At 44.3% G+C, this 27,483-nt stretch overlaps 1 protein-coding gene across 6 annotated transcripts in view; it reads right to left on the bottom strand.

Annotated features, from left to right (window-relative positions):
* The window catches only part of STAMBPL1 (STAM binding protein like 1), a 48,929-nt gene extending 45,302 nt beyond the window's left edge, over positions 1-3,627 (bottom strand). The window contains exon 1 of one of the 6 annotated variants that reach the window (XM_059397392.1): positions 3,412-3,627. The gene's annotated coding sequence lies outside the window, so the exon portion shown is untranslated. Of the gene's footprint in view, positions 1-1,143; positions 1,212-2,443; positions 2,524-2,607; positions 3,002-3,411 lie in introns of those variants that run through there. The other 5 variants (XM_059397391.1, XM_059397396.1, XM_059397395.1 and 2 more) reach the window with 5 other exon arrangements.
* Positions 3,628-27,483: the final 23,856 nt, after the last annotated feature.

Genomic DNA, 27,483 nt, shown 5'->3' with positions numbered 1-27,483 from the left:
TCCTCCACTTAGCATGAGGAGATAGAGGAATGTGCCAGAAGTTCACGGGATTTGCTTAGAAATGCCAATCATATCTGACAAAAGCCACGTCTGGATACAGCTACATCCAGAGTATTCCTGAGCTGAACATTCTGCTGTCAACTCAGGGTTTCTGAATGTCCACTCACATGTCCGACTGGACAATTCTGATAGCTGGCCTGAGCGAGTCAACAGGTGCCAACACAATGCTGTTTGTTTGTTTCTGTTTTGTTTTGGAGGGACTTTTACCATTCCTTTGGTTGAGGAAATCAGTCTTAGTTGAATGTACTCACTGGGCTTTGACTGGATGAAATGATTGAATATTCATACCAAGTTATGGCTAAAAATACGTCATACTAGACATGGATAGAGGAGCTAAGTTGGGAAGATAAACATTTTAGAATTGCTATTCATGTAACAAATATTCATTGGGCAGCTGCAATCCATTAGCCTAAGGGACCAAAAGCTGACTCACATATTCTCAAGGATGACCATGAGTCATTTCTCATAGTTTCAACCCAAGTGACTTACAAATCCCCTACAGCGCCTTGGACACAATCATAAACCCAGTGGATTAAAATGTAGTCTAATTGGTAAATGTATCCTTCCAGGTAGGCAGCTGGGATTCCTGGGCTCCTCTCACATTCCTCCTGCCCCCTCATATTCTGAGCATGAAGTACCAGGCTTTTCTTCCCTGTAAAGGGCATTCTCACTTTCTGGATTGTAAATGTAAGTAGGCTTGGGAAGGGTCCTTAGAGGAGGAATACCAATCAAGCTATGTGCTATGTGTAAAAAGAAGTAGCTATTATTAACAATTCCTTAACTATTTTTAACTGTCTTCTCAGGACCCAACCCCAGAGACATTCTCCTCTCCAAAAGAAACCTCTCTGCGGAAGATACCCTGGGGCCATGATTCTACCATTTCTTCCTTCAAGCCTCTCACTCCTCCCATCCAAGTACTAACCAGGACAGACCCTGCTTAGCTTCTGAGATCAGACAAGAAGGCCTCTCACTCCTAATGATCCTCCCCAAAGGCCCCAAAGTAGGCAAGAAACTGGCCCCCAGAAGCTGGCAATATGAATAAAGGGCTAATGTTCTCTGCCTGATCAATTCAATAGTACTTACCTTACAAAACAGCATAAGACAACACATTTCTTCTTCAAATTCCCAAGAACCGGCTCCTACAGAAAGGACAGCTGAAGCGTATGCAAAAGCAGCTTCCCAAGCAGCAAACTATGTGCCATCTATATGCTTGGACAGAAAAAACAAGCAGCCCGTTCATTTTCTAGGAAGACTCCAGAACATTTCATGTCTTTGAATGAAGACATGGGTTGGAGAAAATGATAAACAAGAGGGGACTCTCTCTCAAAGGCACAAACGTGTACTAGAAAGAAGCAGAGATGTTTAGAGGGTGGCTACAGGACCCCGGCTAGGATGCACTGGCTGAGCACACCTGTTAAGTTTAAATGAGCATCCACGAGACAAATACAAGACTGCAAACGGAAACAAGCTCTGGAAAGAAACAACACAGTGGCTTCATCTCTGTGTGAAACAACCACAGAAAAGGCAGCTTTACCTCCCCTCCCCCAATCTTAGAAAAGGAAATCAAACATACAGATGTAATTTAACTGCTGGAACACACCTGCCATATTGACCTTGACAGGGCCTTGAATCAGGAGATCACAAATCCGCACCCTAGTGATAGCCTCGATCATTTTGGACACCCCTAAAACCTAGCACTTCGTTTTCATTCTTAGAGATTAGCAGGATGTTTGCAAAGCAGGGCGCTCGCGGGAGCTTCCTTTGAAAGATGTCTGTTGTACTTACATCAAACACTGATTTCCAGAAAGCCGTCCCCACCCCCACGCCGACCAAACACAAGACTTTCTTCAATTCTCTCAATCGGGTTCTGCTTCCTAAACAATGTACTACTTATACAATTGTAATTTTTTTTTCTTCAGTAATTAGAGCACCTTCGGCTCTTGGATCAGCAGCGGGGGTTGTGTTAGAGAGTTTTGGAAAATTATGTCTTGGCGACATTCCACTTCCTTTGTGGGCTTCATTAAAAGGGTTGGGTTAAGGCTTCCATGCTCCAGGAGAGGGGACGCGTCTTAAGAGTCGCGCAGAGAAGGCACAAAAGTCAACACCACCTAGAAAAGCGCGGCCCCCGTCCCGCAGGGGGGAAGGTTCTGTTTGTCCTGCCCTCGAGTCGCCTGCCCCGCCTGCCCCGCCCCGCGCGCCCCAGAAGCCAAGCGGGGGTCCTTCCGAGCGCCGGCACCCTCGCCAGAGCTGCACCCCGAGTGGGAATCAGAAGCCCACGCGCCTAGGTCGCCGCCGGAGTCCCGCCCCGCCACCGGGAGCCGCCGCTTCCTGCCTTCCCCATCAAGGTGAAAGTAACCCCTAGGGGCCGGCGGGGGCCGCGCACCGGCAGGAAGGAAGTGAGCCCCCGCAGCGCGCCTCTTCTCCCGCCGAGCGAAGCCCGCGGCCGGAGGCAGCCGGCGGGAGAGGGGGCCTGCGGCCACCGGCACCCGGCGTGCACCCTCGCCCAGGCCGGAGCGCGCTCACACTCACGCGCGCGCTCACACTCACCAGCAACCCCGGTGTCCGGAGCCCGCGTGGGACGGCGGCTGCGGCGGCTGTCCCCGCGCCTGCCTGCCGTGTGGCCTTGGCATCCGTCTGGCCGCTGCAGCCCGGGCCGCGGTGGCTGTCGCTGGAAGGCCCTGCGGCCGGGTGATGCGCCAGGAGCGCCCGCTCGCCGGCCTGGGCCGTGCCCGCCACGCTGCTCCGCCGCGCGGCACGGTGTCCCTGCTCCGTCCGCTTGCGCCGAGCCCGCGCCTGGCTCTCCCTCTCCTCCTCCGCCCCTCGGCGGCCGCGCTCCCCAGAAGCAGCGCCGAGCAGGTCCCCGGAGAACCCGCGCGCAGGCCGGCCGACCCGAGCCTGCAGGCGTCCCAGCCGCCGCTGCTGCCGTAACAGAAATTGGCGCTGCGATGGTCCCGGCCTCCCCGGCCCCGGCCCCCGGGGGCAGCCTCCGCCCCTGCCTCCGCCCCTCCTCTGCCGCGCGAGCTCCCGCATTCTGCAGAGAAAGCTCGCAGGTGGCAGCGAGTCCCCGCGGCGGCCTAGAGCGCCGGGGAAACCGCCCGCTGCCACTTTCTCCTCTGAAACGCTGCGCGTCCCCTCCCTAGCCCGGAGCCCCTGGGACCGGCGTGCGCTCCACCATCAGCTTCACCGATGGCCCCGAGAGGGTGGCTCCGAACGGCGCGGTGCACGCGCGCCCCATGCAGCTGGCCGTGGCCTTGAAACTCGCACTGGAGTCCGAGGAAGGCCGGCGCGTGGGTGCAAAACCCACTCGTCCTCGTGTTAGATATTCGGCCTGGAGGTTCATGCATAACTCACCCCACCGTGCAACACGTTAGTCCTCTTCCTCCCCTCCCTGCCTCGCGTACTCGGGTGACGCGATCGAGTCAGCCACCTTCTGGGTATCGTGTTATTATCCTGGGCAGTGTTTCTTAGTATGGTCCTGGCGCAGGGTGCCGGGCACCCTTGGTATGAAATCTTATTTTATCCTCTCCACAGCCTGATGAAAAGGGCTCTCACGGTTCCCACGACTGCGACCCAGAGAAACAATTTGTCCCCGGGTACCCACTTAGAAAGTAGTACAAGTTAAGATTTAAATTCTGAGATGACGTCACTACGCGGTATTTCTTTCTGTGGGCCCGGCAGGTTTTACGAATTTATAAACATCTTACAAACACTGCTGCTGCTGAACCACCACAGACACTGTTCCACAATTTAGGGAGGAGGCTATTTCCAAGAGAAGTGATTGCAGAGATGGGGAGTGAGAAAAGGTTAGGCTTTTCCTAACCTGCTTTTCTTGGAGAGACCAAACTTCTGGTCCTGGCTCTGCCCCTAGCTGAGCTGCTGGGCCTTGGCATGTCCCACCTTCTTAGGTCTCTCCTCTCCTTGTGTTGGTGTTTCGGGATGAAAAGGTTTGACTCTTGGAGGCGGCCTGCAGCCCTGATTTTTGAAAAGCGATGGTGTCATTGTTTATCTCACTTTGAATTTAGTTCCCAAGTTTAAAATCAGGAAATTTAAGGGAAACGCAGACTTTTGGTGCGTTCTGAGAAGTTGAAAGAACTGGCAACGTTTGGTTCATAGTGGGTTCCAGCACCCATCAGCTGGAGCCAAGTCGGAGGTGTCCCTTTGACCCTGGGATGATGCTCTTCAGTTTTCCACAGTCTCCACCACTCCCGTATGCCCCCACCCCACTGACCTTTGAAGATAGGATAGACATTGGAGTGTGCAGTTCCAGACTAGATAATCTCATGACCTACTAGACAATCTAAAAATTCAGTTGTAGTTAAGAAGATCAACCAGGTTCCTAAAAAAATACTATGAAACAAAGAATTTCATGTGAGCATTTATAGTGGTCATTGATAAAGATCTATGATAATAATATCATTGATAAAAGATCTACCTAGAATCCAAACTCTCATAAAAGCCAAAATGTCCCAGTACTCACTGTCTCCACCCTCTGGCATCCCCGGAATCATCCTATGACTTCAGTTCAGAGGTCTGTGACACAAACAGGAGACATTCTAAAAATAATGTCATTCTCTATGAAGTGATGTTTGTGGTCATAGGCAGCAATGCCAGAGCTGACAGTTGGACATGTCCAGTGGCAATACCAACTACCCTACCTGTTTGATGGACTTGATTCTTCAGCCTTCCTGTCTCTTTTGGTTTGCTACCTGCTGGCCTTTCGAGACATCTCTCTTCCGATTAAGTGATCAGAATTGGTTTCAGTGTTTGCCACCAAAACTCTGATCTAGGGACTTTTGGGACGATCCAGGTCTGTCTTCCTTTCACTAATTGAATTCATGAAAAGTGGGCACCAGTGTCTTCATTCTGCTATTATCTTGGAATTTTTAAGTGTGCTATAATTTTATCTGCACTTAAAAAAAAAAAAAAAAAAAGATTTAACATGAGCCACAAGCCAGGCAGGGAAGGGACAGAGGAAGAGGGACAAGCAGATCACCCTCTACACCCCCCACTGAATCCGGCAGATTCCCAGCCCTGAGCTCAGGACCACAACCAGCCAGAGCAGAAGTCAGATGCTCAATTCACTGGTCCACTCAGGTGGCCCTTTACTAACACTTTTAAAGATTTTATTTTACTATGAATCCAATGTACATTTTTTTTTAAAAGATAGGATTTTCCCCCCTTACTAATCATATTAGCAAAGATTGTGTTTTAATAACCATTGCCCTCAATACCAGTGAGGGTGCCATGAAATGACCCCTTCGTCTGGTGGTATCATTTTATACACAGCCAAGGAAAGGAATTCTTCAGTGTGTTAACAGAAGCTATGAAATATAGCCTTTCCCCCAAGTAATTCCACCTCCAGGAGGGAGCTGGTTCTCAGGAAATCTGAAATGAGAAGTAGGATTTCTCCACTGAGATGTTGATCATCACCTTTAGGCATTAAAGTTAGGTTTATGATGAGTTTTAAATAACATTGAAGCTGCTGGTGATCCAGTGTGATCCAATGTTAAACAAATCAGGGTATAAAATGGTGTCCACATATAATCTCAACTAGGTGAAACCACAGGGAAAAAATCTAGAATTTATTAAAATTATTCCTAGAAATTAGCTATTGACAATTATACTTGCCTTCTTTACATTTTGCTATAATTTTAATGTCTTATACTAGGCATGCTTACTTAGGAAAAAAGAATATTTAACAATGACAAATATACAGAATTGGTAGCCAGAAAAATATGAGCACTGTGTTTTTCACAGTGCCTTGTTCATACTGGGTACATAATCAATATTTAAGGTAAGAACAAAGGGAGAAGAAGGGAAGGAAGGAGGAAAAGAAGGGGGTCACATTGTTTCACAAAGAACAGTGAACTAAGGGATTGTAATTACTCTGTCATTCGCTTAGTTGATGGCATATATAGAAACAAGGCAGTGCATTCTAAATTGCTTTATTTTATTTTTTTAAGGTTTTATTTATTTGAGAGAGAGAGAGCATGGGCAGGAAGAGGGCCAAAGGGAGAGGGAGAAGCAGACTCCCTGCTGAACACAGAGCCCAACATGGGGCTCGATCCCAAGACTCTGAGATCATGACCTGAGCTGAAGGCAGATACCCCCTAGGCACCCCCTAAGTTGCTTTATTAAGTCACACTGCATTTAAGTGTTTCCCAGTTGTGGTGTGTGGCAAAACATTGAATGTTGGGCGCCTGGGTGACTCAGTGGGTTAAATCTCTGACTTCAGCTCAGGTCATGACCTCAGGGTCCTGGGATGGAGCCCAGCGTTGGGCTCTCTGCTCAGTGGGGAACCTGCTTCCTTCTCTCTCTCTCTGCCTGCCTCTCTACCTACTTGTGATCTCTCTCTCTCTCTCTTTGTCAAATAAATAAATAAAATCTTAGGGAAAAAACCCCAAAACATTGAATGTCTTTCTCATGGTTGGAGTAACACGGAACCGGTGCTCAGCCTTTTTCTTGTCCCCGGACATCAGAGAGAGATCCGAGAAAGTGAAAGAACCACAGGGTCTTGGTGCGCACGACAAGGAGGCCCCCTTTTGCCTCTGACTGGCCGCCATATGGAGGTCTGCCCTTCTCTTTGGGGCCCCAAAAGTCCAAGAGTTTGGAACAGCCTCTAATCAGCACATCTGTTGACATCCTAAGAGAATCTTATTTGCTGGCACTCACAGTACAAGGATTAAGTGGGCCGGGTTGAATTTACGTAAGTCAGGAGACCAAAATTACATTCGTAGACTCCAGTAATTGTTTGGTGTTTGCACATAAAGTGACGGTCCCTGGGGTAATAACCTCCTCACTCGTGGTCCTTGCTGAGTTTAGATGGACTGGAGTCCTTGTTCTTTGTTTACAGTTTCCTGGCTCTGGATTATCTTTAAAGTTGAGGGAAAGACCCAGTTGATTCTATTGCAAGGAATATTCATCTCAGAGATTGTGTGCTTAAAAAAAGGCTGTATCTTAAAAACATGTGTTCTTAAAATTAGGGGTTTGCTGTTGTTCATTCCAATAGTTCTCCAACTATGGCTCAGTGACCCCGCACCTCCTTTCAGACGGATTTCAAGATCAAAACGATTTTCTTTTTTTTTTTTTCTTTTTTAAGATTTTATTTATTTATTTGTCAGAGAGATAGAGTACAGGCAGGCAGAGTGGCAGGCAGAGGCAGAGGGAGAAGCAGGCTTCCCGCGGAGCAAGGAGCCCAGTGTGGGACTCAATCCCAGGACGCTGGGATCATGACCTGAGCCAAAGGCAGCCACCCAACCGACTGAGCCACACAGGCGTCCCCAAAATGATTTTCTTAAACACATGAATACATCGTTTGACTTCTTCACTCTCCTTCTCTCATAGGCTTCCCATGGAATTTTCCAGAGCTACAGGTATGATGTCACCACAGCTGGAACACAGACCCAGACCAGAGAATGCAGCCAGATCTCTGAAGCCAGATGTGAAAGAGATTTCTAAAAGTATATAACAACGCCCAATTTCTCACCAATTTTTGTTTTGCTTGGGAAAACAGCGTTATGTTGTAATGAAAATGAGATATTCCTTTTCACATGTGATCAGTTTCTTATTTTTTAATAAATTAGTAAGGTATTTAAAATGTTTAAATTTTATTTTCTAATACAGTACAAATGGGTAGTTAGAAATCACATAAACAGAAGCTCTCTGGGGGCCTCCATAGTTTTTAAGATCATTTGAAGAGTGTAAAAAACCCCCAAGACCAAAAAGTTTGCAAACCACTAGTCTAGGCTATTACGGAGCTAGTAAGTTCTAAATGACCTGTTCTTTGAGGAATTTCATCATAACTATGGCAACTAGTCCGCGTCACTGAACACAGGAAGTGCGTTCAAAAGTGCTCCAAACACAGACACGGCAGGCACCTTTGACTTTTTCCATTTGTGAGATTCATTTTAGTGCTCCCTTCCTGTTAGTTACTCTAGGCTCAGATTACTTTATGTCCACCGTGTTCCTGTAGCCAGTACACTGCGTGAGGCTTCAGAATTGCTGCAGCTGTGTCTTCTTCTACCAGCCATCTCCCTGAGCCCAGTTTTCCCCCTGGAAACACAAGAATGATGGCTCCGGATAGCTCTTCAGGTGGTCATGAGGTGAATTAATATGCAAGCATTTTGCAAACTCGCGTGTGCTTGGAAGATAGAAGACTTGCTACTATCAAACATTTCAACACCCAGGCAGACATGTGATGAAGATGTAAATTCTCACTTGAGCTGATACTATTTGATGCCTTGGATTTAGGCCCATGACATGTGGATAAATGAGAGACGTGTTAATAGGGACGCCTGGCGGGCTCAGTGGGGAGAGCCTGTGACTCTTGATCAAGGGTTTGTGAGTTTGAGCCCCAGGTTGGGTGTATGAAGAGTGTTTGGGGTGTTGCTGGACTTTTTTCTACAGATCTTTTTTTGCAGGTTGTGGGGAAGTCCAGAAACGGGGAGAGGAGGCTAATGATAGAACTGCATCTGACCTTCACCGTCAAAACATGTCCTAGAACAGTCACATCTCCCCTGGGACTGCTCCCACGCAATAGAAATCCTTCCATGGTAGGCTTTAACTATTATTTAAAAGCTATTCAGTAGGTCCAAGGGGCATCCCTTTGAAAGAGAAAGTGCAAAACACACAAGATGGTGTGATATTGGTTCTTTAAATTTAAAAATCTCTTTGGTCAGCAGAGAAAGAAGGTCATCTTCTGTTATAAGGGAAAAAAAAGTGCCCACTAAGGTTTTTACCAGAGTGAATAACACTGTTTTAAAATACAATTCTTGGGGTACCTGGGTGGCTCATTCAGTGTCTGCCTTTGGCTCAGGTCATGATTCCAGGTTCCTGGGACCGAGCCCCGTGTTGGGCTCCCTGCTTGGCAGGAAGCCTGCTTCTCCCTGTCCCACTCTGCCTGCTTCTGTTCCCTCTGTGTGTCTCTCTCTGTCAAATAAATAAAATCTTAAAAAAAATAAAATACAATACACTTCTTAAATGTGTGGCTCTGTAGACAAAGACATGACCTTTTCCAAGGACACATAGTTTAAATAGCAGATCTGTAAATATATATTGGGGCATGGGCTACTGGGCTTAAAACTCAGGCTCGTAATGTGGCTAACATGTACGTCTGAGCCTGCTCAGGCTGCCCCCACCAAATACCCAGACTGCATGGCTTTAAACAACAGAATTTTTTTTCTACCTGATCTGGAGACTGGAAGTCACAGTCAAGGGGCCGGCTGATCGCTTTCCTGCCAGGAGCTCTCCTCCTGGCTTATAGTTGTTCCCTTACTGTGTCCTCACATGGGTGGGGACTGGGGAAGATCTCTATCTTCCTCTTGTTTATTTTTTAAGATTTTATTTAACTTTTTTTTTTTTAAGATTTATTTATGTATTTTAGAGAAAGAGAGAGCATGCCAGCAGGGGGAGGGGCAGGAGGAGAGAGGAAGAGAGTCTCAAGGAGATCCCTGCTAAGTGCAGAGCCTGCTGTGGGGCTCGATCTCACAATGCTGAGACCATGACAGACGAAACCAAGAGTCAAACCCTTAACCAATCGAGCCACCGAAACATCCCAGATTTTATTTTATTTTTAAGTAATCTCTATACCCAGCGTGGGGCTCGAACCCACAACCTTGAGATTAAGAGTCACACATGCCATCGACTGAGCCAGCCAGGCATCCCAACCCATCTCCTCCTCTTCTTATAAGGCCACCAACCCTGTAGGATTAGGACCCCAACCTCATGACCTTATTTAAACTCGATTATCTCCTGGAATCCTGCTCCAAATATGGTCATACTGGGAGTTAGACCATCAACATGTGAGATTCGGGGGGAATGAATTCAGTCCATAGATCTTATTTGCCGTTTAAACATAAGTACAAAATAAACCACGAATGAAACCTCATAGTTTCCTATGTGTCTCTTAGAAACTACAGGATTCATTGTACTCCAAGGGACAAAATAATCATGAGTGTGTCATAACACACAATGATTTATTCAGTTTCTCTGACTAAATGTCAAAACTTTGCCATCATAGGTACTCTGTCATAGCATATGACTTAGTTTTGAGAGACTCAGATGAACCCAAGGAAATACCCCTTCCTCCGGAAAGAGAAGGGGGAAATTCTTTCAAATTAAAAAAAATTTTTTTATTAACATATAATGTATTATTAGCCCCAGGGGTACAGGTCTGTGAATCGCTAGGTTTATACACTTCACAGCACTCACCATAGCACATACCCTCCCCAATGTCCATAACCCCACCACCCTCTTCCTTACCCCCTCCCCCCCGGCCACCCTCAGTTTGTTTTGTGAGATTAAGGGTCTCTTATGGTTTGTCTCCCTCCCAATCCCATCTTGTTTCATTTATTCCTTTTCTACCCCCCAAACCTCCCACGTTGCCTCTCAACTTCCTCATATGGGGGGGCATATGATAATTATCTTTCTCTGATCGACTTATTTTGCTCAGCATAATATCCTCTAGTTCCATCCATGTTGTTGCAAATGGCAAGATTTCGTTTCTTTAGATGGCTGCATGGGTTGATGGACATCTAGGTTCTTTCCATAGTTTGGCTATTGTGGACATTGCTGCTATAAATATTCAGGTGCACATGCCCAGAAGGGAGAAATTCTAAAAGCTTGAAGATATTGCCTTTCTCTGACTTAATTATTATCTTTTTTAATCAGAAAAACCTATCATTCTTTGAGGTGGGAGATAGAGTACATTCTGAACAAGGAGAATCTTCAAGTTCTAGAATCAGAAAGTACCACAGATATCAGCTGATCCAACCTCCTTAGTTCACAGAAGAGGAAAGGGAAATCTTAGAAGGTGGTGGTGGGTTGTCAAGGTCACTGTTGCCTACACGGGGCTGTTCCATTATAGTTGGGAGACTGATTAGCTCGCTACGAGCTAGTGTGACTAGATTTTACCTTTATTGGTCATACGTCCTTTCCCAAGCATTATGCCAATTGGTTCTCTTCACAATCCTGTGAAAGGAAGGCCTTGTGTAAGGGCAAAGGATGAAGGCTTGTGTTTCTAGAAATGATACACAGAAAGGAATGGGTAGAAGAGTGCAAATCTGCAAACCAGGGAACAGTAAAGGTCAGGGTTAAAATGTGACTCAGATGCCACCTAGAAACAAATGGGCATCAGTTACATATTATAAAGGGCTAAGTCAGTTTGTGGAAGTGGACGATTTGGGTGGCAAAGTCATTGATCACAAAGAATGGGGGTACTTAGAGTTGGACAGATTGGACTTCAAAGGGAAGTTGATTACTTCTCCCAAACCCGAGTTTCTTAACTAGTAAATACAGTAAAGTTCTTATGAAGAGTAAATGAAATCACATCTAGAAAGCATGTAGCAAGGTGTCTAGCACAAGAAGGGATGCCGAGTCAAGCAATAATGGAGGTTGGAGTAAGATGGTGAAGAGCCAGATGGAAATGTCAACCTAGTAATCCCATGAAATTAATCTTGAGATGTAGACCTTGGGGTTCTCTGCTGAGGAGTGATGAGTACAACCCAGAAGATGGACGAAAGCCTGAAGGACAGTGAATGGGAAAGGCCTGAGCACCAAAGATTGAGCCTCAATGAATGTCCACGTGTCCTGGGCTGCAGAAGGTGGCTGTGTTTCCAGAAGAGGAGTGAGCACATACACCAGGTTACGGGAATGGCTGAATGCTGGGGCAGGGTTGGGATGCCCACTATGGACCAGGTATCCCAACAGAAGGCAAGAAATAGATGGGGTCTGGGGGTCCTCAGAGCCCGGGCAGCTTCTGCCTCCAAGGTGAGGCAGCAGAAAAAGGATGTGGTAAAAAGAAAATGAAAGACTGTGGAGTATGGAATGACATAGAGAAAAGAATAAGATCCTGAAGGGATCTGGACAGGCTGAGATCAAGAATGCAGGTGTGAAGATTCATTTTCAGGAGGAAGAAGACCAAAATGAGTCATGTTCTCCTGCTTTGTAACTCCTCCTCAGCAAGCTTTTGCATTCAAATAAAAATCCATTCAGCATCCAAACTTTTATTTTTAAATTTTTGAAGATTTTATGTATTTATTCAGAGCAGGAGGAGGGGCAGAGGGAGAGGAGAGAGAGAACCTCAAGCAGGCTCACAGTGAGTTCAGAGCCAAGTGCAGGGTTCAGTCTCATGACCCTGAGATCATGGCTTGAACTAAAATCAAGAGTCAGAGGCTTCACTGACTGAGTCACCCAGGTGCCCCAGCATCCAAACTTTAGATGTCAATTTTAAAGCCTTGCTGTGTGTGTCACAAAAATGTTGAAAGTGTTGCTTTCATAATGTTAATTTTTTCCCCTTTTTTCCCTTGTCTTCTAAATGGCGGTCATTCCAAGGCTTTTGTTCCAAGGCCCCTTCTCTTTATTTTAAATCTGTAAGGCTTCCTAGATTCTTCCTACTGATCTGTTCTCACATTACCCAGATTCCTTCCAAAGGAAGAGAAACCAGGATTAATTTAGCAAGCAAGGGTCCTTTCAGCACCTCCCATTACCTCTCCAACTCTGAGAAAATGGTGGAAGCCTGAGAACCTATAGGAACTTGCATCCTTGTCACATACCATTCATCTGAGACATTAGGAAAGAATGAAAAGTATGGAGTCAAAGATACATTGTAACCACCCCCAAATGTAGTTCTTTTGTTTGATATTCCATAAGGTAGAAGTGCTTCCCGGAGCCAGGAGCTGTCTTACCAAATATAAAAATTCAACAGTCATCTGTGCTCAGCCAAACAGTAGTTACTGACTTCACAGCATTGGATTTTAGGATCTTTAGGGAGATAAGGTTTGAATGGATGACCCCTTACACTGTGTTGGTCCAAGGTTTTTCCTCTGTACTTGGACCATTAGCATCATGAACACGAACCGTGTCTGTAGAATGTGAGTTTATTTACTAAGAGAGGGTCTGCTAAGTAGATCAGTTAAGAGAATAGGTTTAGAGTGAGACAGACTTGGTTCGAATCTTGGTTCCAGCACTTTGCAGCCCTGTGACCTTTGAGCCGTTAAGTTAACTCCTCTGAATTTGAGTTTCCCTCTCTATAAAACAGGGATTGTCAGGGATGCCTGGGTGGCTCAGTCGGTTGGGCGTCTGACTCTTAATTTCAGCCCAGGTCATGATCTCAGGGTCAGGAGACAGAGCCCCATGTCAGGCTCTGAGCTGAATGCTGAGTCTGCTTGAGATTCTCTCCCTCTGCCCCTCCCCCTGCTTAGGGTCTCTCTCCTCCTCTTTCTCTCCAATTCTCAAATAAATAAATAAACCATTACGGCTAGTGGTAAAAGAGAATTTCCGATTAGTAAGTCGAATAGATGGGTAGAGTCAGCTGGAGAGACCCCCCTGAGCTGTCCTGCAAGTTCATTAGCCACATGGTGATACAAAGCTATGTGTGCTGGGCGAGGAAAAAGATGGGGGAGACAGAGTCTGCCTCCCTGTCTCTGTCCTTACAGGCCATTTAGCATGCAGATACCCAAGCAGCCTTTCCTAGAAAATGTTGTGCTCTTCTTAGAAGCCCTGGTTCATCTTTCAGCCCCAATATCAGAGCCAGAAAGTGATGTCTGCAATGCAGGCTAGACTCAGGAGACAAAATGCATCTTTCAGCAGATGTTTCATTAAGCTCTGACTTAGCTTGATTAAAATCTAGATTGACCTGGCCTACAGAAGCTGTTGCAAGGGAAATAACATCCCCTAGCGTTACGTCAGTGCCTAGAGAACGATTTCAATTCCAGACGTGCCTGGATGGTGGAGAACAGATTTGCGTGTCATCTTTGCTTTCCTCTCATCCTTTGTAATTTTTCTTTTTTTTTCTTTTTTAAGATTTTGTTTATTTATTTGACAGATGGAGATCACAAGTAGGCAGAGAGGCGGGCAGAGAGAGAGGAGGAGGAAGCAGGCTCCCCACTGAGCAGAGAGCCTGATGTGGGGCTCGATCCCAGGACCCTGGGATCATGACCTGAGCCGAAGGTAGAGGCTTTAATCCACTGAGCCACCCTGGCGCCCCATCTTCCTTTGTAATTTTTCTAATTATATTATTTTTCCTAACCTTCCTGCAAAGAACATCTATTACTTGTGTGATCATACAAACTTAAAGGTTATGAAGGAAATACATCTCCTGTCTTACTAACACACCAGTGTAAAAAGCCAGTGTGCAAGGAGAGTCGGACCACTGTGTTCAAGAAGATTTGGAGAAGGGAGGACCTGGAGGCAAGCATGTGGGCATAAAGTGGGTTGAAAACTTTGAGTTTATCTCTAATATGTTCTTTTTTTCCCTCTCCTGTCTTCCCATTCACTGAAAAAAAAAATCCATTATGGCAAGATAGAGATTTCTTTTTTCTTTTCTTTTTTAAAATTAATTTGACAAACAGAGACCACAAGTAGGCAGAGAGGCAGGCAGAGAGAGAGAGGAGGAAGCAGGCTCCCCGCTGAGCAGAGAGCCTGATGCGGGGCTCGGATCCCAGGATCCTGGGATCATGACCTAAGTCAAAGGCAGAGGCTTTAACCCACTGAGCCACCCAGGCACCCCAAGATAGAGATTTCTGATGCTGCCAAAAAGACGAGGTGGAAGATAAAGGCTTTGTTTAGGAGACAGACCTGATTGCTCTGAGTTTTATTAAAAAAGCTAAGGCCCTTCAGTGATCCTTCTGATGAGGGGATCAGGATAAGACGGCCAACACGCTGCTTTAACCTACGCACCCCTGGTGGGTGTTTTGCCTCGTAAATCTAGGATGGCTTTAAAAAAGCTGGTATTCACATCTGCTTCCCCCAGAACCCTTTCTATGATGATGCAAATATTCTTTCCCTCTTACTCCAGGCTTTAGGATGTTGGATTCCATTTGTGACGGTTAATTTTACGTGTCAAGTTGACTGGCTAAGGGATGTGCAGAGTTGGTAAAACACTATTTCTCGATGCATCTATGAGGGTGTTTCTGGAAGAGATTAGCATTTGAGTTGGGAGACTGGGAAAAGATCATTCTCCCCAGTATAGGAGGCACTCCCCACCCCATCCACTGAGGGTCTGAATATGACAAAAAGGCAGAGGAAGGTCTAATTTGCTCTCTCTAAGCTGGGACATCTGCTTCTCCTGCCCTCGGACAAAGGCTCCCGGCTTCTCAGGCCTTTGGGCTAAGACTGCAACTACCGTGTCTCAGACTCGTCTGTCAAATGTGAGGGCCTGGGTCTCTCAGCCATTTGGATGTCTTCTTTGCAGAAACATCTGTTCATGTCCTCTGCCTATTTCTTCACTAGATTATTTGTTCTTTGGGTGTTGAGTTTGATAAGTTCTTTAAAGATTTTAGATACTAACCTTTAATCTAAGATATTTGCAAATATCTTCTCCCATTCTGAAGGTTGTCTTTGATCCACTGTTTCCTTTGCTATGCAAAAGATTTTTATCTCGGTAAGTCCCAATAGCTCATTTTTGCTTTTGTCTCCCTTGCGTTTGGAGACGAGTCTGGCAACAGGATATAATGAGCACTGGGTGTTATGGATAACTAATGAATCACCAAACTCTACCTGTGAAACTAATAATACACTCCATGTTAATTAGTTGAATTTAAATTTAAATTTTTAAAAAATGCTTGCATAGCAGAAGTCTTGAAAAGTGAAAATTTCCCTATAGAGCGAATGGGTAGACATGCTTACTGCCCATTATAAAGATCCAGTGTGTTCTTCTGTGTTTGGGTATCTATCTCTGGCTCATGGGCTTTGCTCCCACAGGAACCTATTAGCCTGCAAGTAGGGCAAATTCTCATACCCTTTAGCTTTTGCACTTGCTGCTAAAATTGCTCTTTAGAAATGGGAGCTAGTCAATAGAGAAATGGCATCTCAGCTTTTTCTCTTCTGAACTTCTAATTCTAAGCTCACATGGCAGATTGCTTCTAATTGGTGGGCCTAGATCATGTGATGCTTGGGAGTCTGGGGAAATCCAGTATTTGTTTTTCTACAGTTTCCATAGGATAGTCTCCAAACAGCTTGTTCAGGATGACAGGAGGAAAAAAAAAAGAAACAGACAAATGTCCACTATATGAATAGTTATTCTGTATTTCCCAAATTGATACATAACAGGAATTCTTAGGACTTTGTCAAAGGTTAAATGCAAAGCCAGAGGTCTGTAATATTCCTCAGGGAAAGACTTAATTCCACGGCTCCCAGCGGAGATGTTTGTGTCACTCAGCAAAAAATACACCAGATGGCGCTCTAAGTAGTAATTATACTTCTGCTCTCCCCTAGTTGCGTTGGGTGCATTGTTAGAGCAGAACAGAATCCTAGGAAAAGAAGATCGATGTGGCCAGATTCCAGTTGTTCCTATCATATTTCTCAAATGAGATGGCTTCTCGGGCTGTAGGTGATTCAGGGCTAGAAGGAACATGTGCTACAGGTGTCCAAAGCCTACCATAACAACAAGCAGTGACTCAGTTGCCACCACCTGGGGTAATAAAGAGAAGGCAAGACTGGAGATGGGAACGTTCTCCAAGAGGATGGTGAGCTGGTGGGAATGGAGAAGCAGTCCTCGGGGGAGAAGTCCTAGAGAATCATACTTGTTGGAGGTTTTAATCTATTCATTCTACAGAAGTCTTGATGTGTGTGTCTGTGTGTGTATTATGTTTAAGAGTAACATACATGTAGAAACATGATAAGCTCAGTTAATTATCCTAAAGGGAACATAACCATGAAATCATACCCCAGGTTAAGAAATAGAACTTTGTCAATATCCAGAAGCTCATGTGCCTCCCAAGTGCCATTTCCTTCCCTTCCTCAAAGATAGTCACTAAGAATTCTAATATCCTATTACTTTTCTCTTTTGAACTTTATAAAAATGGAATTGTGGGGTGCCTGTGTGGCTCAGTTGGTTAAGTGACTGCCTTTGGCTCAGGTCATGATCCTGGAGTCCCGGGATCGAGTCCCGCATCAGCCTCCCTGCTCAGCAAGGAACCTATTTCTCCCTCTGCCCCTTGCCCTGCTTGTGCTGTCTCTCTCTCTCTCTCTCTTTCAAATAAATCTTTAAAAAAAAATAAAAATGAAATTGTCTGTACATCCTTTTTTGTGTCTAGCTTCTTTGTTCAACATTATGGTTGTGGGATTCATCCGTATTTTTGCATGTAACAGTAGTCTGTTCATTTGTATTGCTGTCTAGTGTTCCATTATATTCCTATATAAAATTTTATTTATCTATTCCACAGTTCATGGAGTCCAACTTTTGTCCATTGCAAATAATGCCCACTTGAATTTTTTTATGTCTTTGGTATTTACATTTTGGTTAAGCGTATGCTAAGAGTGGAATTTTTGGTCACAAGTGTACTCATGTATAGAACTGCAGTAGATGTTCCAAAAATATTTCCAGAATGGCTGTAACATTTTGCACTCCACCTGCACTGGGTTTAAACTTGGAGGGACATCAGGCGTTTGAAGATGAATGGAAATTTCCATCTTGGATCCTCAAACTTCTTTGGTGGTTAACTGATGTTGGGGAGGAAGAATTCTCTCTTCCATTCGAAGTCCTTCTAGTTGGAGTAAGAATCAAATTGACATTGACATGAGGCAGATTAACAAGAGATAATAAAATTAAATTTTATGTGTATGTAGAATCCACATGGACATGGAAATTCCAAAGACATATGAGTTAGAACTGAGGTGGTAGGGGTCTGGGACTTGAAAGCGAAGGAATGCCGTTCACAGGAAGATCAAAGAGCCAATGTTTGTAAACAAATCCATACTGGGCCCTTCAGAAACAATGTGACATAGAGGACTTTGATCTAACAGTCCTTGCTAGGTTCCTCCTTGATTACCACACCTAGTTCATATCATAACGAAGTTATCAATAGTGATATCTCTCTTACTGGAGCAAGTCTTCTATCTGAATTAATTTGAGCTGGAAGGTAAAAGCTTTTCCTGAATCTACTGGGTTTTGATTGTAACTCAAAATGATATTCATGCCCAAGTGGCCCATCTTGGGTCTGCCTGCCCTTGGCCCCCTGCGGAGTGTGTGGGCTGAATGTCTGTATAAGAACCTCTCATATTTCTTTTTTATTTTTAAATAGATTTTATTATTTATTTGACAGACAGAGATCACAAGTAGACAGAGAAGCAGGCAGAGAGAGAGGGTGAAGCAGGCTCCCGGCCAAAGAGAGAACCCAAAGCGGGGCTCAATCCCAGGACCCTGGGATCATGACCTGAGCCAAAGACAGAGGCTTTAACCCACTGAGCCACCCAGGTGCCCCAAGAACCTCTCATATTTCTTAGCACCAACTAAGTCACTTCCTTCTTTGTGAGATAGTTCCTTCCTTCACCCACACTTTGTTTCTTCCTGAATCACTGCCAAATTCCCAAGTATATAGTCCCCTAAGGGTCAGAATTATAAACTAAGAGTCAATATTTGGTTCAAATCAGGTTCAAAAGCTCTTGAGGAGCACAACCCCTCAACTCACTTGGCCACACCATAAATTTCTTTAGGGGATGTTTATTTTTTTCCTCTAAGGAAATGTTTTTGCATAATTCTCCCTTTTTTTTACAGTTTCAAAGCCACGCATTGAAATATGGATTTCAGTTGGAAAATAGCATTTCTTATCATTTTCTACTTGGAGACATCACATAGCCACAGTGAATATGGATACTTCTGTAACTTTTCTTCTTCTTTGTATTTTAAACACAAAATAGAAAAAAATATTGCCTCCTATATGTTTAATATTTTTCCTGTTGAAATGACACAGGAAACCTGACACTAGCTCTTAGCTAATTCAGCTTTTTTGTTTGCCCACCTACAAATAATGCTGCAAATGATGCCATTTGCCTCTGAGCCAATGACCCACTCTGAGAGGGGAACATTCCAAGAATTATGGACTTATCTTCTGTGCCATTTATTTGGTCAGAGTTAATAACACCCATGTTGGAATGCAATGAGACGATGGCTGGACGAGTTGAACTTGAAAAAGGTCAGGGAATCCAAGCTCACGGTGACCAATGGGAGCCCCAGTAGTCTAGGGATGTCTAGCCAACATGAGTCAAGGTCTGGAAATGAAGACACCATCATGGCAGCAAGTAGTCTACCTAAAGGAAGGTTTTTAGCTACATTCGGCCTCTTGTCACCTGCTGATTTGGGGCAGATAATTTTGCCTCTCAAAGTCTCAGTCTCCTCCTCTGTACAAGTGGGGATAATAGTGGTGTCAGCCTCACTGGGTGATTGTGAGAGAGCACTAATGTGAACAAGGTCCCTCAGATGTGCCCAGTGAATAGGAAACACTCCGTACATTCAAGCCATAATTTTTTTTTATTATCTCAAGAAATTACTTATCCTCATAGTTTGAGCCAGACGATATGTGAGAAGCACCTGGTAGACAGCTTGGCCCTGGGAAATGCTAAGTAAATGAGAGCTGTTGTCATCGATACCAAGGAAATGTTAAGGCAGTCACAAAAAATCATACCGAGGGCTATCTTGTAACTGGAAAGGGAGTCACTAAGTAGCAGGAAAGGGAAAATGTGGGATGCCAATAATTGCACAAAAAATATCTCACTTTTTGCAAGTTAATTTATGAAGCACACACACATCCTTAGGAAGACGGGAAGGCTGTTTACCAAAAGAGAGGCCAGATAAGGTGATGGCTCTAGTGACAGATTCTGAGGCCATGTGTCCTGGTTTTGGCTCTCATGTTGCCATTCAGAGTCAGGTCACCCTGGCGAATTATTTTATGTCTCTGGGCCTCCACTTCCTCATCTGTTAAATCATTGTTGGGTTTACTTTGACCACGTTAGAGAAGTTAATATGTATAAAGGGCTCAGACTACTCCCTGAAAGTATCAACTATGTGTTTGTTTGAGGGGGAGCAAGAGGGAGGGAGAGCGCCCCAGCAGGGGGGAGGGGCAGAGGGAGAAGCAGACTCCGCGCTGAGCAGGGAGCCCAACAATGTGGGGCTTGACCCCAGGACCCTGAGATCATAACCTGAGCCAAAGGCAGATGCTTCACCAACTGAGCCACCCAGGTGCCCCCATAAAAGATGTCTATTTTAAAAACTAAAAAACTAAGATTGAAATTAGATGCAGCCATGTTTCTCAAACTTTCCTTCCTGTTTCTTTTTAAGGAAGCTTTGGAGGCCCCCCTCCCTAAGTGACGTTTCTCCATGAAACTGTAGTGCCACAGGTACATTGGATCTCCGTTTACGTACTGTGTTTATACCTGTGCTGCAGGCACAAAAACTGAGTTTCTCTTCTCCCTCCAAGAAGTAAGTTTGCTGGGTGGGGAGAGTGACAGCATCCTCATTGAGCACACGTTAATTAAAAGAAACAAGCAAATATTGATGGCCAAGGAAGAAAAACCTGGGGTAAAAAACGTAGTAGGTCAAAACCCTGGTAGCAGGGATTCAGACCCGTGCGTGAATGTGTTCCTATTCCATGGGTTATATACTATAAGGTCTTTTTTAGGTTTTATGCCTAGAATAGAAATGATCAGTCAGTTCTGGACCAAAAATGGACTATGGAGAAATGAGTATCATCATTGAGAGGGTAGGGTCATTAAAGTCAGAAATAGTATTTGTTATACAGCTTTATTACTTAAAAAAAAAAGATTATTCATTTGAAAGAGAGAGAGAAAATGAGCATGAATGGGGCAGGGGGAGGGACAAGCAGACTTCCCACTGAGCAGGGAGCCTGATCCCCGGGCTCCAAGGTCATGACCTGACTCCAAGGTCATGATCTGAGCCAAAGGCAGACACTTAACAGACAGAGCCACCCAGGAGTTGCACAACTTCATTAATTTTATGTGAAGAAGTCTTAGAATCTCAAACTCAAATGGATTTATTTATCCGTTCTTAATATTTTATTTATTTTTTTTGAAGTAGGCTCCTCACTCAGTGTGGGGTTCAAGCTCATGACCTCAAGATCCAGAGTCACGTGCTTTACCAACAAGCCAGCCAGGCGCCTCACAAACCGCATTCATCTACAAGTCCAACGCTGCCTTTGGAGCTGGATAAATGCTTCCTGTCCAAGCTTCTAGATCAGAAAGATATAAAATCACAAGTGGCCATGGACACCAGCTTCAGAATCATCTGGAATGTTTATCAACATGTCGTTCCCCGGGTCCTCACATATCTGGTGTGAGTGTGAGGAATTAACATTTTAGCAAGCTGTCAAGATTTCTGTAGGCACGTTATGGAATAATGACAAGGAGGAGGCTAATAACCACCCTAGCTCATTTGCCTAGAGCCACGTGTGCCGAGACCCCAAGGGTTCTGGTACATCCCAGGAGAGGGAGAAAGCCCAGGGAACTTGAGCAATCTTGGATTTCTTCAAAGCCTCGGACAGTGGGCTCCACCCACTTACAATCTGATTGAAAAAGTAAAGATGTAGATGTTTCTTATATTCTAAATGGCCCGTGGAATGCCTATGCATCTGTTTCATTAGTCGGTTTAAGCCGTGCACCACACAGCTGACTCATAACATGATTGTGAGAGTAAATGCAAACTGGGAAAAGGGGAAGGGAGGCTGAGAACATAGACAAAAACTCCCATCAGGCAGCATGCTGAGAACCTTCCAGAATGGTTGTCCCCGAATGCTATGCTATGGTTTTTCAGCCTTTTAGAGGTGCCATTCTTCATGCTTTCAAAGCAATATTAAAATGGCAACATAATGGAATGTTTCGGGTTCACTAGTTTTGGTGGATTCATGATCGACAGGGAGAAAGAAGGAATGCCTTGAATTAAAAGAATGATACGTGAGATGATGACCTTGGGACCCTGCCTTATTCTATGAGAAATGGTTGGCCAAAAAGCTCTGGGCTTTACCAAGGACTGGGGGGAATAGGTCAATCTCTAAACAGGAAAGCTCAGAATCTGGGCCCACCACCAGTCTGACAGGCCTGACCTTAACAACAGCTGAATTCAAAAAAACAAAACAGAAAGTCCAGAAAGCAACCCTTTATTAGGACATAGAACAAAACAAACAAAACTCCAGAAGAAATTGAGATTGCATTTCATAACCTCAGAAGAGAACATAATAGGTTGAACATTAAGGCCCCACGAGAAAGTAGACATAACTTCTCTCTTTGTCAAGCCCCAAAAGGCACCAAGAGCGATGGAAAATTGCAGTTTGAAGTGTAAATAAAGTAGGTAATGTCTTCTGCCCCAGGACCAAGTAGTAAACCCACACCCTAAAGAGTATAGCTTGTCTCCCATTGTTTTTATTTAAAAACTGGTTTTACTGCAAAATGGCAAAAGCCTTATAATTTAATTCTACCAGCAGGTTCCCCCGTCCCTGGAGGAATAGTGGACGGTTTGCCAAAGTAGGTGGTTATATCCCATAACAGTCATCCAACATAACAGATTCATCAGTGATATAGTGACTTTTTAGCTTCTTTTCTGCTTTTACCAAGAAATAAAAATAAACTCTCATCTCAGATATGTGAAGTTATCTAGAAAATCACAGCATTCCAATTACGGTGGGAGCATGGTATTTACTCTTGATGTTTCCATTACAGCACATGATAGTAACTGATTCTGGGAATACATTATGGAGGGTGACACAGAAGTAGAAGCCGCCGAGGAATTAAATGTGGTGTAAGTGTTAAGCAATGAAGTGACCTACTTCAAATTTAAACTTAAAATGTCAATTTTTTTTTTTTTTAATTTTCAGGGATGGCTGACCCCATTTCCTTTCCCATTATCACAAACCTCTTTCTGGAAAATTCAAGACTGATTTCAAATTTAACAAAATTTTTTTTAAGTCTTGGAGGAAGGACCCTATCTTAGTACAGAACAACAATTAATGCGATTTGGCCTCAGAATCCGGGACTTTATTTTAAGCGAACAAGCGACCTAAAAAGCTTTCACAAGCAGGAGAATTGTAGAAAGAGATGGTGGGACTCCAATGCATAACACTCAGAAACACAAACATTCTGGTGAGCAAAAGTGCTTATTTGATTGGATAGCCATTGTTCACCTTTAAAGGTGCTAAAATGAAAAGAAAACGTTGTTATGTTATTTAAAGAAGAAATAACCCTATACAGTGAAGCTGGAAACGTGCATGCCTTCCTTGATCTGGGATTCCGAATATCACTCATCTGTAGCTTCTACACAACTCCAGCATACTACATCAGCTAGAGCCCAGTAAGGAAAACCATACAACTTACTTTTTTATTTTTCATTTTTATCTGTATTTATGTATTTGTTTATTTATTTATTTGAGAGAAAGCCAGGGCGAGGCGGAGAGGGGTGGAAGGAGAGGGAGAGAGTGAATCTTAAGTAGGCTCCACGCCCAGCACGGAGTCAGAGGTGGGGCTCGATCCCACGACCCTGAGATCATGACCTGAGCTGAAATCAAGGGTCAGATGCTTAACAAATGGAGCCGCTCAGGTGCCCAACCACAGTTATTTTAACTGAAAGAATTTAATATAAGGAATTAATAAAGTGGGTCTTTCAGGGCTGAACAGGCAGAGGGGTAACACTTTGTTACACTGTTACAACAAAATGGCAGAAGCAGCCACCACTTCTTGGACTGGGGGAACAAGAACCAGAGGTTGGGGTTACCAGAATGGAGGAGCTGCAGGGAAGGACCCTGGAATGCTGGGGACCCAGGCAGTGAGGGGGGACATGGTCTGCTTGCTGCTGTGGGAGCTCAGGGGAGGAGCTGCACCTCGTTGGGTGGTGGGAGTCGGTACCTCTGAAGGGCTCGATTTGGCTCTTCCAGACAGTGCAGGGAAAAGCCAGCCTATGGCTGTTTCCAGGATGAAGGGCTATTGCTGGGCTTAAGCGGATGGGATCAGCTAACACATAGGAATGAGGAGCTCTCTTTCTGCCTCCTTCATCTTGTGCCTTCCTGGAGTGCTCCCTATGGGGGAAATCTAACAGGAGGCCAGTGAGGCAAAGAGAAATGTAATTGACAGAGAGCTCTTGTGAGTGTCACAGATCAACGTACAGGGACGTGCTTTTGGTGCCAGGAGGAAATGGTTGTCAAATGACAAGAATAAAGCAATTTAATTTGATATCCTTTGGACTGGGGGAGTACCGCAGGAGGACTAGGACACTCTTCTCAAGGGAAGTGGGGCAGAGGCAAGTTTTATTGAGATTAGAAGCAGTGATATGGACACAGGACACCCCGGCTAACAGGTCAATCAGGGAATAAGGTAAATGTCTTTGGTTTAAGTTGATTGGCCAGGGGTGACGATTTGACCTTGTTTAAAACTATGATATTAGCACAGATTCTTGGCAGTTGGCTATGGGGTGGCTGGAAATGCCTCCTTTTTGGTAAAATGGAGCATTTACAGGAACAGGAAAGTTCTCTCAGTTTTTGGTTTCCTGATGCGACATTCTGGGCAAGTGTGGCCCATCTTGGGCATAGAAGTTTGTTTCAACAATGCATTTTCAACAAAATGCCCCTTATTTCTACCTCCTACCTCCTCTTCTCTCTGTCCCCACTGCTGCTCTCCTGACTTCCGCACGATTATCTCCGTAGCCTCTTAACTGGTCTTTCTGTTTTTTCTCCTGCCTGCCTCAAATCCACTTTCCACACAATGGCTAGAGCAATGGCTTTATTATTTTATTTTTGAAGATTTTATTTATTTATTTATGGGAGAGGGAGAGAGAAAGAACGAGCACAAGAGCGCGGGGTGAGGGGCAGGGAGAAGCAGACTCCTGACGGAGCAGGGAGCCCGACCTGGGGCTTCATCCCAGGACCCTGAGATCATGACCTGAGCTGAAGACAGACGCTTAAAGGACTGAGCCACCCAGGCGCCCATTTCATTTTAAGTTAAACAACACAGTTGTTCAGTAGAAGCATTCCCCATGCGGTATTTCAGAAATTTATCTAAAATTCAAATTTAACTAAACATCCTGTATTTTGTTTGCTATATCTGGGAGTCCTATCTGCGGGCCAAATTGTCGCTGTTTGAGACTCACTGCCCTGGGGTGTTTTTACCAACTGCAATGAGTCAATTGCCTTTTTATTGGTTTGTTTTCCAGGTTCAACCCTACATCCAAAAAGTTCATCTACCATAATTATATGAGTATTGTGCCTTTAGAACCAGATTTTCGGGAAGGAAAAAGAATCTTTCCCCTACCCTTCTAGGTTCTGTGGCTGGAACCCTCGTCACAAAAGACGGATGAACAAGAGAAAAACAAACCGCAGGTAATAACGTGTGTACCTCATGTGTACACAAAGGAGACCCAGGAAAACTGAGTAAAATCCCTTGAAATGGCCCAAACCAACATTTTAACCCTCATCTCCAGCTGAAGAGAATGGAAGATGGGGGAGGGGCAGTTACGGGACGCTACCAGGAAAAGCACAATAAACAGCATCAGTTGTCCTACAGATTTAAGTCATTACTTTCTCCATTATTCGGAGAATTAATCTTCAATGGAGATTTAGAATCAACCTCCTCTTCCCCAGGGAGGCACCTTAGTAACTGGGAAATTTCTTTTATATATGTAAATGTCCTTTACAAAAAAGTAACTTCTCCTCTGTTTTCAGAGATTCTCTTGTGTGTCTGAAGGTTTTCAGAAACAACCGTATCTCAGAAACAACCGTATCAAAACAATCCTTATGTCCAAGAGGCATATGTTAGGGTGGTGTATTTTGCTACTTTTCTAGATGAAGTCAAGAGAGAGACACGGAATCCAATTAGGTGAGTTTTGGTCCTGACGGGAAGTGGAAGAATCCTCTGGATCAGGGGGGAAGGAGCTTGGAGAAGGAAGCCAGCAGCAGCCTTAGAGAGGCAGGGGTGGCGAAGAGTTCTGGAGCCAGTAATTTGTTGAAAGAGGTTATAAAGAAGCTGAAAGGGGTTATAGAAGACTTGCGTAAGAACGTGAAGCACCCAGTGGAAAAAACGTTAATGTTTACGTCAAAGGGAAAGATACTCAAATGTCTTACGTGTTTTAAGAAATTCAAAATCAAACCAAGCCAAAAGGAAAGTCAGCTGCTACGTTGGTGGTTACTGCAGATTCCCATCCTCAACAGAAGAATTCGTTAATTCTTAACTCCTGGGAGGTTGGTCCGAAAGCCAAGTCCAAGGTAAAGTATGTAATTCTTGTTATAAAACTCATAAAAATAGCTCATGATGTCCATCAGGGGAGTAGGAAGAAGTTCCCTGAATATATGTAGGCTCAGGTCTTGGATCCTGGCCCCTTATTCTTGGCCACTGAAGAAACTTCAGAGACTGGAAAAATCACATTAGTTTGATTGGGATGGTTGAAACTGTTTTTTTCATGGGTATGTGTGGATTTTCTAATTCTGGAAAATTTCCACACTTCGCTGTGTTTAGAATGTTGAAGAGATTTGCCGTATTACCGTGTTTTACCAAGTGGCCTAGTGATTCCGTTTAAAACATGTAATGCGGCAATTGATTTCAGACTTACAATGTTAAAATTGAATATTATAAAAGAATTTGGCTGAATTTATATTAGAATTTTTAAGACAACTAATATTTATTATGTTAATAAGTTTATTAGATATATGAGACCATTTCGCTAGGTAAGTATTACTTGTTAGGTTCAGAATTAAAGTACTTATTAAAGAAAATTAAATATAGTGATATTATAAGTATAATTTAAACATTGAAGGATAATTTAATTACCTAGGATATAAATGGGACTGAAATCTTCAAAGATCTGAGTTTTTTCAACTTGAATTGCTCAAGCTTTATTCAAAATGCCCGTGCAAGTGAACACATTTATGTCTATAAAATAATATAGCTTAAAAACTTCATCTATTATTTAATTTATTACTTTAATTTATTTATATTAATCAGGACCATCAAGGAGAAACAAATGACTTTATCCATGCTTAAGGACAGCAAGTAATCCAGGACTCCTGGGTGGCTTAGTCATTAAGTGTCTGCCTTCAGTTGTGTCGTGATCCTGGGGTCCTGGGATTGAGTCTCGCATTGGGCTCTTTGCTCAGCAGGGAGCCTGCTTCTCCCTCTCCCATCCACCTGCTTGTGTTCCCCCTCACTGCGTCTCTCTCTGTCAAGTAAATAAATAAAATCTTAAAAAAAAAAGATAGCAAAATTTCATAATGACAGTTAAGAAGATTATTATTCTATTCCTCCCCCTTTTTTTGAGCAGGGTGGGGAAGCAGAGGGAGATAGAGGTGATCTTGGGGCACCAGGGTGGCTCAGTGGGTTAAAGCCTCTGCTTTCAGCTCAGGTCATGATCCCAGGGTCCTGGGTTCGAGCCCCGCATCAGGCTCTCTGCTTGTTGGGGGGCCTGCTTCCGCCTCTCTCTCTCTATGCCTGCCTCTCTGCCTACTTGTGATCTCTGTCAAATAAATAAATAAAATCTTAAAAAAAGAAAAAAAAAAGGAGATGATCTTGAGCAAATCCATGCTGAGTGTGGAGTCTGACAGTGGGCTCCATCTCAGGACCCTGAGACCATGCCCTGAGCCAAAATCAAGAGTCGGCTGCCTAACAGACTGAGCCGCTCAGGTGCCCCTTCAGGATTATTTTTCATGAAAGTCAAGCCCGGGG

This window comes from Mustela nigripes, chromosome 4, assembly GCF_022355385.1.
Source record: "Mustela nigripes isolate SB6536 chromosome 4, MUSNIG.SB6536, whole genome shotgun sequence".
NCBI classification, from domain to species: Eukaryota; Metazoa; Chordata; class Mammalia; order Carnivora; family Mustelidae; genus Mustela; species Mustela nigripes.
Note: the sequence above shows the minus strand (reverse complement) of the source record. Positions and strands in the feature narration are given on the sequence as shown.